Source organism: Meles meles, chromosome 3 (assembly GCF_922984935.1).
Source record: "Meles meles chromosome 3, mMelMel3.1 paternal haplotype, whole genome shotgun sequence".
NCBI lineage: Eukaryota > Metazoa > Chordata > Mammalia > Carnivora > Mustelidae > Meles > Meles meles.
The window spans coordinates 89,379,800-89,397,796 of NC_060068.1; the positions used below are offsets into that span (position 1 = coordinate 89,379,800).

The 17,997-nt window shown below is 41.7% G+C and overlaps 1 pseudogene; it reads right to left on the reverse strand.

Annotated features, from left to right (window-relative positions):
• Window positions 1-2,430: 2,430 nt before the first annotated feature.
• LOC123939246 lies at window positions 2,431-11,524 on the reverse strand (annotated as a pseudogene).
• Between the last annotated feature and the right edge of the window lie 6,473 nt (window positions 11,525-17,997).

Here is a 17,997-nt window from a genome sequence, read left to right on the forward strand (position 1 = left end):
GCATTATGAAGAAAATACATTGTACTGCATTGCATTATGAATTTAGAAATTTTAAGTTGAATGAGTATATAAAATATATGTGCTACATGTTTTACGATTTAAACTTCTTCTGTAAAGGAGCAGTTGCTCTGTTTTGTGTTTCCTTGGGAGGCAGTTAAGAGAACTGGTTAAAATAAAAAATCACCGGCCTTGGAATCCTACTTCTTGGGTCCAACTTGGAGATACGCAGTTTTGGTCTAGTTATTAAATATCTCAGCACCTCAGTAACCTCATGTGTGAAATGGAGGTTGTAATAGAACTACCATTTCAGGACTATTGTAGAGATTAAATGATTGAGTGTGAGTAAAGCCCTTAGGATGTTGCCCATGTTGAATGAACTCAATAACTGTTGGGTGATAGTATATACTATGTGTTCTACAGGGACATAGGCATATTGTGGACCCCACCCAGGAAATGGTTAAGCAGAGGCTGAAATACTCTAAAAATGTTGTAGGAGGAATACCATATTGGGAGAGTGGTAGTTTCTGGATCTAAAACCTTCAAATTTTGGATTTTTTTTTTCATTCTGTGAAGTAACTCGTGTGCTGCCTGGGAGCACAGTGTGTTGACTGAGCATATGACAAAGTGTGAGGCTGGTGAATAGGGAACTTCTTAGTTTCCTTTTGATGCCACCTTTTTTCTTGAGATGCTTGCTCTTATTCTGGATGCCAGATGATCTGCTGTGCTTTCTGTTTATCTGGGTTACCTGTATCTGTTCATCTCCCATCCAGATTCCTGATTCTTTAGGTGAGAGACAGCTAGCTAGCCGACTGCAAGGATTACTCTTGCGTCATTCCTTCTAGGCAATACTCACATTTTAGCAGAGGTCACCATGGCAAGTTTGCAGAGGTGAGTATTGATGGACACACCCAGTGAGGGAGGCCATTGCAGAACCCATCCTGGACACCGTAGTGAGATTTGGGCCGTTACAGGTCCCTGTGGCCCATCCTGCTAGAGCCCTTGGGAAAGTTATTCTAGAAGGAACTAAATGTATTTAAAATCTAAGCTCTTAGAAAGAGGAAATGAAGTTTGTACACCCATTGGTGGTCACCATGCTTCGATATAGCCCTGGATTCTACTTTCTCTGGAGGGAATGGATAAGATCTTTAAGTCTGAGAACAAAGACAATAAAACTCCTTTGCAGTTGTGTTTAAGTGTTGTGCTACTATTCTGAGGGAGGAGCCATATCCTTGCACTTGCTTCAGAAAATCCAGGTCAGTGTATATGGTTTGCATGTACAACACACACACACACACACACACACCCCAACCTAACCACTCCTGTGTCAACTCCAGGTGCTTCCTGTCTTGCCTTCCTTCCCTTCCCTTCCCTTTCCTTTCCTTTCCTTTCCCTCCTTCCTTCCTTTCTTCCTCTCTTTTTGGTACTAAGTCTGTTTAATATCTTTAATTATTCTATCACCTCTAAGTCCTTCCACAAAGGGCATTACTGTTCCTCAGTGTATAGCAAACATATCTTTTAAAAAAGAGCCAACCTTAATGTCGAAGCTGTAGTATAAATTTTTAATTATTGGCAGCACTGTACTATAAAGTAAAACAAAGAATACCTTATTTAGATGAAACAAATATAATACTTCACTGGGGAATATACCCAGCACATTTTTTTCCTTTACATATGTACATCCAATGGTAGAAGTTTGTGGGCTAATTTAAAAACAAAAGCAGGGAGACAAACCATGAGAGATTCCTGTTAATCTCAGGAAACAAACTGACAATTGCTGGGGGTGGGGGTTGAGTGAAGAGGGACGAGGTGGCTGGATGATGGACACTGGGGAGGGTATGTGCTATGGTGAGTGCTGTGAATTGTGTAAGCCCGATGAATCACAGACCTGTTCCCCTGAAGCAAATAATACATTACATGTTAATAAAAATGCAATTAAAAAAATAATGACAGCCATGTTTTTCTCAGGAATAGTATTGTAGATATACCTTATAGCTTGTTTTTATAGCAGATACTAGTTTGCCAAACTTCAGTGGCAAACCACTAAGTTGTGAGTTTGGTATTGTCCACCTAGATGTTTCTCGTTGCCCTGAGAATCTGGCCGTGAGTAATGTTGAGAAATCACCTTGTTGACACCATTTCTCTCTCTCTCTCTCTCTCTTTTTTTTGTAAAAGCTAGAGATTTATTGTTATTTTGTGATTAATAAATTGTCAAATTGGTCATGACACTATCCCACACTGTATACCACCATTTACCAGTACAAAAGTTTTTGAACCAGACTGAGGCATAAGGCAGAGAGAGCAAAGACACATGAATATCATCCTTAACAACCTCCACAAGTCATGCCTCCACCTTGACCATCACTCGTGTTTTCCTGCTAACACCATTTCTCTTCTTAAGGGCAACTCCAGTATGACACAATATTCATATCCTTAAGATGCAAGGCCTCCCACAAATCCACTGGATATCACAATGTTCTGTTTGATAAACTCTGTTGCTACTTCACTTGTATCATGGGTTTCAGGTGCTTCCTTATTTGCTCCTTTCTTTATTAAAGATTTTATTTATTTATTTAACACAGAGAGAGATCGAGATCACAAGTAGGCAGAGAGGCAGACAGAGAGGAGGAAGCAGGCTCCTCTTCTGCACGCTGCACGTTGAGTGGACAGCCCGATGTGGGGCTCGATCCCAGAACCCTGGGACCACGACCCGAGCCGAAGGCAGAGGCCTTAACGCACTGAGCCACTCAGGCACCCCTATTTGCTCCTTTCTTAATCTTTTCTGTTCTGTTTACATCTTTTTCAACTCTCTTCCAGTCAGTCTGCACATAGCCACTGTGACTGGCAATGTGAAGAAGAAGAAAGCCACCACTTCCTGCAGTTTTCTGCTTTCCAGAACAAAACTCCTGCACACTGGCCAGTCACTCCACCCTTTGCAATCTGGATGGCCCTGAGTGTTTTTCTACAGTAGGTCTGGAGCTGTGGCCAAACATTCAATTCTGCTAATGGCATCTTCTTGCATACTCAGTTAAATCCAAGACTTTGTAAGACCTATCATTGCTTTCATATTCTTAGGGTTATGGTCGCCATGGTTCCTGGTCGCCATGGTTCCTGGTCGCCATGGTACTGCTGGCCCAGGTGGGTCCTTTCAGATGTAACTGAAAACATCACTCTCTCCTCTGCGCCTCCCTCACAGAGGCTGTGAGGAGTGTGGTCTTTGTCTACATATTTAATGGAGGGGGGATCTCACAGGGGAAATGCTAACGCTTTCACTGGGTCTTTGTGTAACCAAGTAAGCAGCCAACTAAAAGCTCACATCCTCTTTCTAAAGAGACAGGACAGCCAAATGTAGTGCATGATTCCTGATTGGATCCCGACTAAAAAAAGAGAAAGATCTGTCAAAGATATTGGGATAATTGAAGACAGTCGAATAGGGATTGAATATTGATTAGATCCTCACTATTCAGAATGTGGGCCACTGACCACACCAGCAGCCTCACCTGGGAGCTTGTAAGAAATGCAGCTTCAATCCCTACCCTAGGTGGTTTACAGGCACATTAAAGGTTGAGAAGCACGTGTGTGAGAATGCGTGTGCATTCCAAGTAGAAAAATTCAGAGATAAGTCTGTAACCCCGACTGAAGGCAACATTTTCAAAGGAACTGGACCCTAGACTCTCCCAAGGCATCGTGGATTGTCCTGCTGGAGCCATTGGAGTCTTCTTCTAGGTGGGATAGACCAGGCATGGAGGTGTCAACTGCATGGAGGAGTGATGGAATTAGACTAACCCCACAAGAAGAAACTCCGGAGTCCCAAAGGTGCCTGGGGATTCATTGAACTCTGCGACAAGAAGTCAACAAGGTTAGCAGTTTGGGTGTGTCCCCTTAACTTGGTGGGTTTTTTTTTTTCCCTTTGTTGGATGACATAGCTTAAAATTCCTTCCTTCGTGTGTTGTAATTCCCTCTGGTTTTCCCCAACCCTTTACTGTGGTTGGACAACACCCCTACAACTTTGTGTGTTGGTGACAGGGGAGAAATGAGACCTGCCCTGTGGTCACAGCCCTCCGTGAAGGCCTTGGCAGGGACAGTACCATCACTGGCAAGGAGCAGAGGTCACTGGGCTCTAGGCTACATTTTCCAGAAGAGGAGGTGAACCTCTGCCACTCCTGGGTCTCATTTATGTGTCTCTGTCTCCTCTCAGGTCTGAGCCTTGTATTCAGGATTACTAACTCTGAGAACTTCTCTCTGATTGCCAAATCACAGAACGGGAAGTGGTGAGGATGAGGCTCTCCCAAGTCCCATATTTCTGTAGCTATAAAGGATTTGATTCATGCGGGGGCATTTATTTCAAATAAAGACTAGCACAAACTGAAAAGAACTGAGAAATTACACCCTCCCATTCTTGTTTCCAAATTCCATTCAGGTTTGACACTTATTTGAACAATTTTCATTTTGAAACATGAAAAGGTAGAAGAATCCAGCCTCTTTCTGTTAACAGTAGACAAAGATAAGCATCTCTCCACAAAGGTACGAGATTATGTTACCCTTCTGGAATTCTGGTAGCCAATTCAAGTTGTTTTTGAAGCACAATGCTACCCATGAGGCCTAAACCAAAAGAACCAGACATTCCAGATTGACTCAAATAATTCCATTTTTTAAATGTAATGTTCTGGCACTTCTGCGATTTCCATATTTGTTCCAGTTTTCATCACACCCTGTGATACTGAATGGCAAGACCAGGAACAGAATGCTTCTTTGAATAACTCAGCTGCCTTCCTACCTTGTGGCTGTCAGGTATAGGACACAGTTTGTCAGGAATTAAAGGAAAACACAGTTTCCATTCAGGAATTTAATTCTCTTTCAACACATATAAAGAGGGTAAAAATTGTTTTGTGGTTTATTATGTGGAGGGGAAGTCTTCTATTTACAAAAACAAAACAAAACCCACCACCAACAACAAAACCAAAGGAAGTAAATTCTCAATAGAAACTATGGATCTTTGATGAACTTTTTATTCCTGGATGATTTGAGATTTATTAAGAGCCAAACTAAAACCTATTTTGTTTTTCACTGTGTCTTGTAAGTAGGGGGAAAAAGATGACAATAACTATTGAGCCATATGACTCTCAAATACATAGTAACTTGGCTTTGCATGCAAGGCAAAATGCTTCTAGAAACCCCATGATAGGAAGGTTAAATCCTGTTCATTTTCTTTGGAACTATCCGGAAACATTCGCAGGTCAGAGCTGGGATGTCCATCCTGTAGTTTATATAGCAAAGTTATGTTGTCTCTGACTCCACAGAAGAAGAGTTTACAGCCGAACTGGAAAACAGCTCTCCTGTGCTGTATCTAGTCTAGGCTATGTAGGCCAGACTTTATCAGTTTTTTGTACTCCATGTGATAATTACTGCTTGCCAAACACGCTTGTCTGAATTATTCCATAAAACATGCTTGATAAATGGACTTATCAAGACCACTAGGTCTTGTAGAACTTAAATTAGTCCCAGATGACTCTCTTTTCAGTTAAAAGATAAATTTAAATAAAATGTGAATGTAAACATATTTTCAACTCAAAGTTCTATTTTAACCACTGAAGCACATTCTGGCACGAAGTACTGTATCTATTTTTGACATTTATGAGTTTTGCATTTGTTGGAAACAAACAGGATCTCAGGTGGCTGTATCTATTTTTTATATTTATGGCTCTTTTGCATTTGCTGGAAACAAGTTCTCAATTTTCTATACGCAAAATGAAATCATAACAGATGCTTCAGAAGGCTCTGAGGATGAATAAATAAGATGGTAGACATAAGGTGTTTATCACAGTGCTGGGTACATAGTGACTGTTTGGTAAATGTTGCAACTTAATTCCTTTAGCTTGTGGTAGATGCACACACACTTGACAGGTGATTTAAATATATTCATTTCTGTTGGTTTTCAAATGAATGTATTCACCTTTCATTGTAAAGTAATGGGTTTTGGCGCACTTGGGTGACTCAATTTGTTAAGTGTCTACCTTCGTGCCTTCCTCTCAGCTCACAATCGATCTCAGCATCCTGGGATTGAACCCTGTGTTGTAGGGCTCCCTGCTCAACAGGGAGTCTGCTTCTCTCTCCCCTTCTGTATCCTGACTTCCCCTGCCACCTACCTGCTCCTGCTCTCTCTCAAATAAATAAAATAAATTCTTTTAAAAAACGTGTTTTAATAGCAATCCAGAGCTTATTTTTTGTGCATTAGTTAAGTTTTGGAAATTTAATTGTCTTACTGATTCTGCTCATAAAGCCCTCTGCTTTTCCAGTGCAACTTCACCACTTTTTTCATGCTCCCGACTCACCATTTGGGCAGAACTATGCCAGTCCTGTCATACATTCCAGTTTCTTTTCCAATTCTGTAACTGACATGTAACACTGTGTAAATTTAAGGTGTATAATCATACAACGAATCATACATTTATATATTGTAAAATGATTCCCATCATAGAATTAGGTATCTTGTCCATGACATCGCCTAATTATCATTTATTTATTTATTTTTGTGGTGAGGACATTTAAGATTTACTCTCTTAGGAACTTTCAAGTATATAATACAGTATTATTAACAGTAATCATCATGCCATCTATTAGATCCTCAGAAAGTATTCATTTTCTAATGAATCTGAAACTGAAAGTTTGTACTCTTTGACTGACATCTCCCTGTTTCCTACCCCCCATGCCCAGCCCCTGGTAATCACAATTCTACTCTCTGTTTCTATGAGTTCTGCTTTTTAATTAATTTTTTTTTTTAGCTTTTATTTTTTATTTTTTTAAGTAAGCTCTATGCCCAACATGGGGTTTGAACTCAGGATTCTGAGATCAAGAGCCAGATGTTCTGCCTACTGAGCCAGCCAGGTGCCCCAAGTTCAACTTTTTTAGATTCCATATATAAGTGAGATCATATGGTATTTGTCTTTCCCTGGTTTAACATAAGGTCTTCGAAGTCCATGTTGTCAAAAACAGTAGGATGTCCTTTCTTGTGGTTGAATAATATTTCACCATATATATGAATAATATTCATAAAAATATATATGAACAATATTTTTATGTATATTATCTTCTTTATCAATTAATCCATTGATGGGTATTTAGGTTGTTTCCATACCATGGCTATTGACTCCATAGTTTCTTGTACCATTTTTTTCCTTGTCTAGAAAACTTCTTCCCCATTTTCCTTTATTATGATCCTGCTCTTCCCTTAAGGTTTGGTTCACACATGTTTTCCCTCTTACAAAGCCATTTGCGATTCTCTTAGTCCAAAAGGAGTATCTCTCATACAGCCATTCTAATGACTTTGAAATTTTTTAAAATAAATATTTAAATTTAGAATAGGATTAGATTTAAAGAAAAGTTGCAAAGATTGCCTGGAGGATATATATATCTATGTATCTATATATCTATATCTATATCTATCTATCCCTAGCCCATGTCCCCTAATGTTTACATCTTACCTTACTATGGTACGTTTGCCAGAATGAATAATCCACCATTGGCATACGGATTGAGCGATTTCAACATATATTGTAGCTGACTCTTAACTGTAAACTCCTTGAAGCCAGGCTCTGTGGCTACTAACTGAGTCATTTCTATAATCTGTATAACACCAGTGCTTACCACTGTGTACTGAGTAGGCACTAAAACATTATTTGTTGAATGAATAATTGCCTTCATTGCCTGAACTGCCTACTACAACAAACCCCTCATTTCATTTGTTTATTGTAAGTCGACTTTGTACTGAAGTAGAACACACATGCAGAAAAATGTGATCATAAATATAGAGCTCAATGAATTTTCACAAAATGGACACACTTCTGTAACTATCACTGAGATCTTCAAATAGAACATTTCCTGCGTATTTTCTTTCCCCAGGATCTCCCCAGTATACCCCCTCCAGTCTTCCATTTTGACTTCTTCCATTGCCCTCACTTTTATTTTAACAATGGGACACAGTGTTACAGTTCATGATTATAATGCAACTCTCTTTTATGTTGTTATCATATCCATGCAAAGTGGCTTGAATCTATTAAAAATTTTGCTGCTTGATTAAAGGAAGTACAATGAAGCAGATTTTCCAACCACCAAACAATGTCCATTGTCTTTGTAGTTTATAAAGTTTCTTCATCAAGGCCCAGCTTATAGTTGGGTGTACCCACTTTGGGCTGAAGGACAATTCTAACCTCAAAACATCAGTCAGGCCACTGTAGGAAGTAGGATATAAACCATTTTGGTTTCTGTTCCCTTAGAAACACGTGGAACAAAATACAGTTTGCCAAATGGAAATATACAAAGCCACTGGGGAAATAAATGTTATTTTTAAGCTTCTAAGAGGCTATCACAAATAACTGGGAGGAGAATGGAAAGAATTCAAAAAGCAGGTGACCTTTTAACAGACACAACACAGCAGGTTTAGCAAGTTGTTAGCAAGGGTAACACAGTTTAACAGGCACAACACAACAGGGTTAGCAAGCCTGGAGAATTGTTACAATCTGGAGAAAGAGATGCCGAGAGACCAGACCAGGCGGGACTGACCTCAGTGGACATGATGAGAATGAAGCTGACTTTTCCCCATCCTATGAGAGCTGGGTAGCAAAAAGAAAACCATCCTCCAGAAAATGAGAATCCCCAGGTAGTACAAAGAGGAGCAGATTTGGAGATCTGGGAGCTGGTCCGTTTGTTGCTGGCAGCCGTGTCTGGAGTGTCATCCTCAGAAGACTGGCTTTCTTCTACACTCTCAGAGCAAATATCACCCTGTGGAGATGTGACCAGTCCTCTAGGTGGAGATCACAGAGGTGGGGCAAGTAGGTTAGAAAGAGGAGGATGGCTGCGCTGTCACTAGAGAAAGCTGTTCTGCAAAGGGGACAGGGAGAAAGGCAGACATGTCTTCTGGATTCAGAGGGAAAAGAAAGCCACCATGGTCTGTCTCTGTCCCTCTGAAGTTACATCACTGCTTCACTGTTAGTTCTCAGATGGGTCAAGAATTGACAGCTATGGGGCGCCTGGGTGGCTCAGTGGGTTAAAGCCTCTGCTTTCGGCTCAGGTCATGATCCCAGAGTCCTGGAATTGAGCCCCGCATTGGGTTCTCTGCTCAGCAGGGAGCCTGCTTCCCTTCCTCTCTCTCTGCCTGCCTCTCTGCCTACTTGTGATCTCTGTCAAATAAATAAATAAAATCTTTAAAAAAATAAAAAAGAATTGACAGCTACTTTGCAAAGTATACGCCAATTGCACAAATGGCCTGCTTTGTGCTGTGCATTTAAAACAAGACAGAAAACGTTGCCAATTGGTCTAGCTTTCTGCACAGATAGCATTGAGAAAACTGGCTCGACTAGAGACAGTTTGTGCCACATTTTCTCTCATAAAGGGAAAACCTCCACAGACCAAGCAAAGCGAGAGATGCAGAGGGAAATGCCAAGAGCTGGCTGTTCCTGCGTATCCCTTGGGTTACAGACAATCACAATTCCAAGCACACCAGGGACCTATCGTGTTTTGGTATTCACATAACTACTAGTATTGCATGCCCTTTACTAAGCAGACTAACAACAGTATGTGTAAGATCTTCTGGGAAAAAAGGCCCTGGGAGCTTGAACATATTCTCTAACCACCAGCCTTTCTCCCACCATCTCTTTCTACTACCACAACTTTCAGTCAAGGTGACTTGCAGGAGATTAATTAGGTATACGCGGGAGCTCGCAGAAATGTATTGGATAGCTCACTGGCTTCATTTTTCCTTGGTTATCTGGAATCTTACAAAAACATGCCAATCTCTCTTTACAGAGGGGCATATCACAGTGAGGCAGAAAAAGCACTAAGGGGCGCCTGGGTGGCTCAGCGGGTTAAAGCCTCTGCCTTCGGCTCGGGTCATGATCCCAGGGTCCTGGGATCGAGCCCCGCATCGGGCTCTCTGCTTGGCTGGGAGCCTGCTTCCTCCTCTCTCTCTCTCTCTGCCTGCCGCTCTGCCTACTTGTAATCTCTATCTGTCAAATGGATAAATCTTAAAAAGAAAAAAAAAAGAAAAAGCACTAAGTGGTATTATTCTTCTTTCACTTAGGACCAGTTCTTTCTCTGAAATTCTCTGATTTTTTTTGTTTTAAAGAGAAAGAAACAAGGATTTTCCCAAATACTACAGTAGAGCTTGTGATAGAATTAAAACTCAATGTTCAACATCAGTGTTCTAAAAATCATCAGCCACTTATCTTCATGGAGAGTTTTTCTTTTTTTAAAGATCTTATTTATTGATTTGACACAGAGAGAACAAGTAGGGGGAGCAGCAGGCAGTGGGAGATGCAGACTCCCCATGGAGTAGGGAGCTGAATATGGGGCTCAATCCCAGGATCCAGGGATCATGACCTGAGCCGAAGGCAGGTGCTTAACCGACTGAGCCACCCAGGTGACCTCGAGAGTTTTTCTTCTGTGTGACAGGTTACTATTTTTCCTTGATCTCTTTTTCTCTTACATCTCTTTCTGTGTAAGAATGTATCCTTCTCTGCCACTCACCTCCAAGTCCATTGCAAAGCCTCTGACATCCCACTTCTCCAGCAAAAAAACTCATCCTACTCATCTGCCCTATCAGCCCTCTACCCTAACTCTCTACTATCAGTAATATGGAAAAGAGCAGAAGTTTCCAAGTTTTTCTCCTGAACATACACTGGATGAAATTCTTAGGGGCTTGTATGCTCCACCAACCAACCAACAACCGCCAAACATGGGGAATGGTGCAGCAATGGTCTACCCATTGTCCATATAACAATAAAAATTAGACATAATAGATGCCTATAAATTGAAATTATATTTAAGTAACTGATGATACATCCACTAAGGAAACTTTTTATGAGCTTTAATGTAACGTTTGCTAAAAGTATATAACATGTTTCTGCTACAACATTAAGTAAAAAAAAAAAAGGTAGGATACAAAATAATGTATTTATAACATGGCTGCAGCTGAGCAATGCTTAAAACCTAAAAATCTGTTGGGGGGAAAAAGGCAGGAAAAAAAAAGACTGGACACAAATGCTTCAGAATTAACAGACTGAGCCCTGAAGATGAGGGTTTGGGTGATTCCTTCCCTCTTTGTAATTTTCCACCTTTTATAATTTATGAAAAAAGAAAACCTTGAGCTTTTGCATTTAATCAGTGAGCAAAAGCAATGACAGGGGCGCTATGGCCGGGCACCCAGCACTCCAGGGAGGATTTGGCGGTGGCTGCCTGGGCCGGGAGGGGTTCCTGGGACAGCCTCCGGGACACAGGATCCTGCTCTGGCAGGAGCTTCAGAGAGGAGCCTGATTTATCTGTGAACAGATGACGTCATCCCGAGAAACGCAGAAAGTGCTGATTAATCACGAACTCAGGACAAATCTCTAGAAAGAACTCTGGTCGAGGTGACACAAGATGGTGCCCCAAGAACGACCGCGGGCTCGGGCGCTGCCACGGGGCCGCAATTCAGACCACCACACCACCCCGCCGCCCCGGACGCTCCGTGCCGCTGGCCCCGCAGGTGGCGCATGCGCAGCCTGCAGGCCGGCCCCTCCATCCGCTGGCGCGCCACCTGCTCGGCGTCGCCGGCGTCGCAAGCCTTGCGCCGGCCTGGGCCGGTTCTCTCTAGGCTCCGAGTCTGTGTCTACTTCTTGCTTCGTGGTCGCGAACCAACTAGCACGGCCCTGAAAGTTGACTGTCACCGTGGTGGGAAGACATTGGCCGAGATCTCACTCTTCCTTGGAGAAAGTTCTCTCACCCTCTGAGAGAAAACGTGTATAAAAGGTTGTCTGTGCTCTTGAGAGAAGAGTGATCAAAGGACTCTGGGAGACAGATGTCGGTAGAGGCACCGGGCAGTGAAATACATTCCTCGTTCGAATGACTTTGTAACAAGTTCTGAAAAGGGCCCTGGGTGAGGCCAGGCAAGCAGGGGGAAGACTTGAAGCGTTTCAAGTGGGAAGCTCCTGGGCTCTGCTCAGAAGGAAATGCTGGAAAGAGTGCCAGGAGCGGACGGAGTGCGGATGCCTCCATCTTGCCTGATTCACCGCGTCGCCTCTTACAGCGGATGCCTTGCGGCCAATCTCGAAGGAGCCCTGTCTGGCGCCCTGCAGCGCCGTGCCCCCGCTCCTCCAGCCTGCACCCGTCATCTGCTGTGTTAGGCACATGTTAAACAGCGAACCTCACCAGTGGCAGTGTGTAAGAAAGCACCTAGCACCTGCAGGTGAGTGGCAGTAGAGCTGGTGTTCTGGTCCAGGTGCGCGGAATTGGTACCCCTCAAAATACCCACAACACAAATTGCCCTACTGATTTGTCTTAAGTACGTCGAGACTTGTCGGCGTCTTTCTATTTTCTTTCCTTTTTTCCTTTCTCTTACAAAACAAAGGCCTTCCTAGGGTTGTTTAATGAACTTCACCATACACTCTGCTGCATCATGTTGGATGCCTTGGCAAGGAGAAGGGCGTTTTTATCTTCTTTTGATCGCCATTGGAGTCTCAGGCCTTTGAATCTTTTGAACACATCCATTGTTTGACACTAACACAGCCACTGCTACAACTGTGCTGCTCTCTTGATTATATTTCTTTGGCTCAAATATTACCATATTTAATATGTTTTCTGACTCTTGCACCCAAGGGAATGGGGATATGGAGGAAGGTTCCTAAGCAGTAATTGGCACCTTGAGTTCCTATGACCTTTTTGGAGTTCATAGTAACCAGAGTCAACAATGAACAAGGGTTTAGGAGAAACAGCATCAGGTTTATGTAATTCAGAAAAGATAATGCAGTTGCAAGGCAAGGGAAGAACAGATAAGGATGTTTGGTAGTTGCTAAAATCAGAACTTCCCAAACTGGGGTTGTCATCAGAATTACCCAGGCAACTTAAAAACCCCAGGCAACTTCTGGAATTGGTATTGGGACAGACATCTGTGTTTTTCAAAACTCTTGGCAGATTCCGCCATCAGCAAAGGCGGGGCCACTGGTTTATCACTTGGGCTACTGTGCATCAGGGGCAATATGGTGTGCCTGGGCTTGGAGTTGCTGATCAGAATTTATGAGGTTCTGGAGATACATTTGGCCCAGTTTGCCAAAATTACCCCATTATTGTAGGATATGACCTTCAGACTGGGATTCAGAGCTGAGGGGATCTGGGAAAGGGACAGACAGAGGTACCTACCTCCTGAGTGACTAGGAAGCAAAGACTTTCAGGTCCCTAAGCCCCGGGGAAGGGTGTTAGAGTCAGGTCAAGGAACAACCAGTGGAGAGGGATAGTAACAGGAGAATCCAAAGTAGCTGTACAGCTCCTGAGGATCCACTGATTGATTCCCAGCTCTACCAGCAGGGAAGAGCTCTATGTTAAAGCTTACAGGAACCTAAAACTCACTCTTAGACAAGAATTCTAAACTTGGGAAGCTCTGACTGAAGGAGGTAATGGTAATATTAATAATAATTGCTAACACAAATGATGTTGTGGTTAGCATTTATGGAACACTTTACAAGAATGAGCCAATTTAATCCCTCACAACAATCTTTTGAGGTAAACCATTTATTCCATTTACAGATGAGAAAACCAAGGCACATAGAGTTTAGGTGAATCACCAAAGGATTCCTAGCTAGTTGGTGACAAAGACAGAACTTGAACATAAGGCTCTATGCCTGCAGAATATGAGTTCTTTTGATGTGAGATGTCCCATTTCCGAGGCTTGTTTATTTCCATAGTGGAGTTGAATCCAAGTCAAAGAGTGAGGTGGTGGTTAAGAGAAACTTAGGAATGAATGATGATAAATGCTAAAATACGCAAAGAGCAGTTAGTTTGAAAACTCACATCATATCTAATTGGGGTCTTCTTTTTTAAGATTTATTTTTTTATTTTAGAGAGAGAGACAGGTGCACACACAAGCAGAGGGAGGGGCAGAGGGAAAAGAGAATCCCAAGCAGACTCCCTGCTGAGTGGGGAGCCTAATGCAGGACTCATCTCATGACCCTAAGGTCATGACCTGAGCTGAAATCAAGAATTGGATGCTCAACCAACTGAGCCACCTGTGTGTCCCGGGGTGGTTGTTTCAATTTGGTTATTCGTAGCCTGAGATCCTAATAGTACCTTGACACCTTGATATCAACCTGAGGATTAGGTGCATAATAAACCACATCAGTGGGCCTAGAGGAGAGTTAGGTTCTAAATCTTATTTTAATAAAACAACTCTTTAACCTTTCCAGAATCATTAAAAAAAAAACTAGTTTAATTTTGTTAATATAGCCTTCACATTTTAGCAGAGTCTCTCAAGTGCTCATCAAGTTGGTTTGAGAAGGAGATTGGCAATGACTGGGAAACTATGTCGTCCTTGTAAATGGGCTTGAGAGTCCAGTAAGGGAAGAGTAAAGAAATGACAAAGCACCCTTTGGAGGATGATGACAGAAATCTACGTATGAAAATAATCACACCTTGGGGATCTTGGAGGGTCTGCAAGCACTACTGATTACTCACCAGTTGTAAGCTCTCCCAGCATTAATCCATCTTGGCAGTGGGAAGGATATTACCACATGACTGCATTGCCTGCTGGCTTCTTACAAACTCCTGGCTGGAAGAGAAAATGAGTGAATATTCACTCTGGAAGATGGAATTGTTTCCTGTATAGAGTCTACCTCATGGAGGTCCTTCAAGCAAGTAAACCAGGTTTTGAAATTTTATTTTTCTGTTGACCATATTCCAACAAATTTTGAAGCATCTAATTCCTATCTTGGAAGAGTTTCCTTAAGGTTTGACCAGACTCATGTCAGGCCAGTGGCCACTAAGGTTATTTTTTTAGCCCTATCGTAATTTTACACTTCACTGAAAATGTCAGACCTTGCCTGTATCATATTGGCCAAGGAGGGGAAAAAGTACTACTTGGTTCTTGAAGGCTCTTTAACATTTTTAGGTCAATGTTTATTTCATATTTTTGCACCTAAGGTGGCTGGAGAAAAAGTGCATTTGTAGAAAAACAAAACAAAACATTTTTTCCCCTATTGACGGGACCTGTTTTACTCACCAACAGTGAGGATAATGTGGGATACAAGGCAAAGGGAATGGGTATTCAGGTGCTGGAAGACTTCTTTGGTCACCATGGATTTTGAGATGGCTGCCTCTTCATGTAGTTCTCTCCAGTAAGTTCAGAAGACATTGTCTTACATTATTTAAAGGAGGGAGAAGGAGAGAGAAGAGAGGAGAGAGAGTATGTTTTCCACACTAGCATATTACTAACCCCGATTAGCAGAGAGAAGGTGTTCTTTAAAGAGAAGCATTAAATAGTTTCCCACATTATGCATACAGAGAGGGTTTACCCAGGAGCTGGAGGCAGGTCATGGACCATACAAAGTAGAATGTCATTCAGGAACACGATCTTCCCCCAGCCTGGTAGGGCATGAAGATCTCATTCTTAAACCTGGGACTGTCCCTAACCTGTGGAGAGACACTTTAGCTACTCATACAGCTTACAGGGCTGCAGAGAATGTCTTTGTTCTTCATCTTGGTGGCTACTGAATTGTAGGCTTGGTGAGGCATCATCTTTCTCAGAGTGCTGCAGAATGTTGGGAGGCCAGAGGCAGAGAGCTGTGATCCTGGAGAGTGGCTTACAGAAGTCTGTTTCATTACTGTAGGGTCTGAACTTCCAGATCCATTTCCTGAACAAGTCATGGGCCTCTCCATCTCATAGCTCAAATCACAGGTTATTGTCTTGTCACTGAATCTAGAGTCCTGTGCCTCAAGTTTTATAGGAAGCCAAGTATTTAATGGGATATTTGCAGTGGGATGCAGTGAAGTGGTAAAGGCTAAGTTGTATGGAATAGGCAGTCCTTTTAGCTTCCACCTGCAAAATGCCTTAGCTCCAAAGGCCATCTTATCTCAGGGAATATTGACCAGATTCCTCAGAACTAGCCCAAGGGAAACAGAAACAGAACAAGAATTGATAGAGGAAAGGGAGAAAGAGAAATCAGGATTAGAAGTAGGAGGAAAGAATTCCAAGAAGGTAGATTTGAATTTGGCAGGAAGAATATCATGAGTGATGATTGTACTAGAGTTTCAGTAAGGTTCTCAGGACCACTTGAGTTGGCTAGCACATGGAGAAGCCTGGCAGTGAAAGGGGAGAGAAGGAAGAGCTCTCTCTTGAGGTTGTGCCATTGATCATTGCACAAGGGTACTCTGAATAAGGGGACATGATTCACATCACCAGCAACCTAGATTTGATATTTATCATCTCAGTTTTTCTTGCAGATGTAGTGAAGGGTCTTGTTCAAACAAAGTCAGTATATTATCACAGTTTTCTGACATATGGAAGTAAAGTGTCTTGGGGAATGAGTGCCTTTTTCTAATTCACACAAATGTACCATATGGGCTAGTAATGACCCTGAGGGAAAAAAGTACAGTACTCAAAAGGCATTTCAATGCTATAAATAATATTAAAGCTGTGGAATCAGTGAAATACTGTAAAGAGAATATGTTTATTTATTTTATCCTTATCAATACTGTGATTAAGATAGAAGTCTTGAAGGTTGATATTTTGATGTGGGTGATAAGAAGGAGATCCTAGAAATAAATCTTTCTCTCTGTTTTAGCCTGCGTCAGAATGCAGGTGTTTTCTGTGTTTTGAAAATTTGTGAAAGTTTTTATTTGCAATCTTATCCTGTCCTGACTCTCTCCCACTTGGGCATGAGATCATTTTCTGTGGTTGCTAGACGAGATTTGAAAGTGGCAGGAGAATGGAGAAGTGGGAAAGAATCGCTGCTGAAGTCCAAACCACTTGGCTTATTTGTAATATCCTTGATGTGTTTCAAAAGCATCATTTGAAGCACATAAAAAGTAAAGACTTTCAGTTGTGATGCTTTAGGTAATGATGACTTCTAACAAAATTCTTCCAATTTACTTTCTTCCATATATCCTTGGAAGAAGATTTAAGAGAATGAGTTGATTTTAAGGCAAAAGAGTTATAGTGCTGGAAAAAAAAATCTGTTAATCTTTCTTGTACGATAGTGTAGTTGGTGCTGCCAAAAAAGTGGCACCTGAGAGATTATATGTAAAGAACAAACACTCTAATCTTGACGTTATGATGGGGAACATTTCACTGATTTACCTTTTGAGTAATCAATTAGCTATCTACTAATTTCAAGGTATTTCTTATAAAATGGTGGCTGTGGGAAGGTTATATTTAAATACCTGTAGGTGCCTGGTTGGCTCAGTGGGTTAAAGCCTCTGCTTTCAGCTCAGGTAATGATCCCAGGGTCCTGGGATCACCCACATCGGGCTCTGTGCTCAGCAGGGAGCCTGCTTCCTCCTCTCTCTCTGCCTGTCTCTCTGTCTACTTGTGATCTCTGTCTGTCAAATAAATAAATAAATAAAATCTTTAAAAAATGTATTAAGTACCTGGATAAATTACCCATTGTTTCAGTGAACTCAACTGCCTTTTTTTTTTTTTTTTTTCCTATTTGATAAATAAGTGACTCACTTAGCCTTGGAGCACTAGAGAGATTTACCAAGATCGTTTGTTACATTTCCCTGTCATGTAAACATTGTGTTCAGGAAGGGCTCTAGTGGGAAGTGCTGTGAACTGAGAACAGACAAGCTGCCCTCCTTGCCTTCTAGACTGCTCAGATTGATTGCATAGGTGTACTTGACTTTATGTTGTTTCTGTGGGAAATTCTGCACATCAGAGGACAAATGAATTTACCTAGGGGCTTATTACATAAAGGAATAATGAGGGATGTGATTTCTTGAGTTAAGAAAAGAAAATTTAGATCTGTTTTAACCATTTTGGATTCACATGTCCAATAGTTGTTTTCCATTCTCAACCTTTCTGCTTTAGGGCAGCACATCTAAGTACAATTTTCAGTAAACAGACATCAGTTAGTTGTTAGTTGGGAGAACTTGTTAAGAATCAAACAAAAAACAGTAGCTTCTTGGGATCCTACTTCAGATCAATGGACTCGTCATTTCTCAGACCTGGGAAACTGATTTTAACAAGTGTCTTGACCCCCTGCC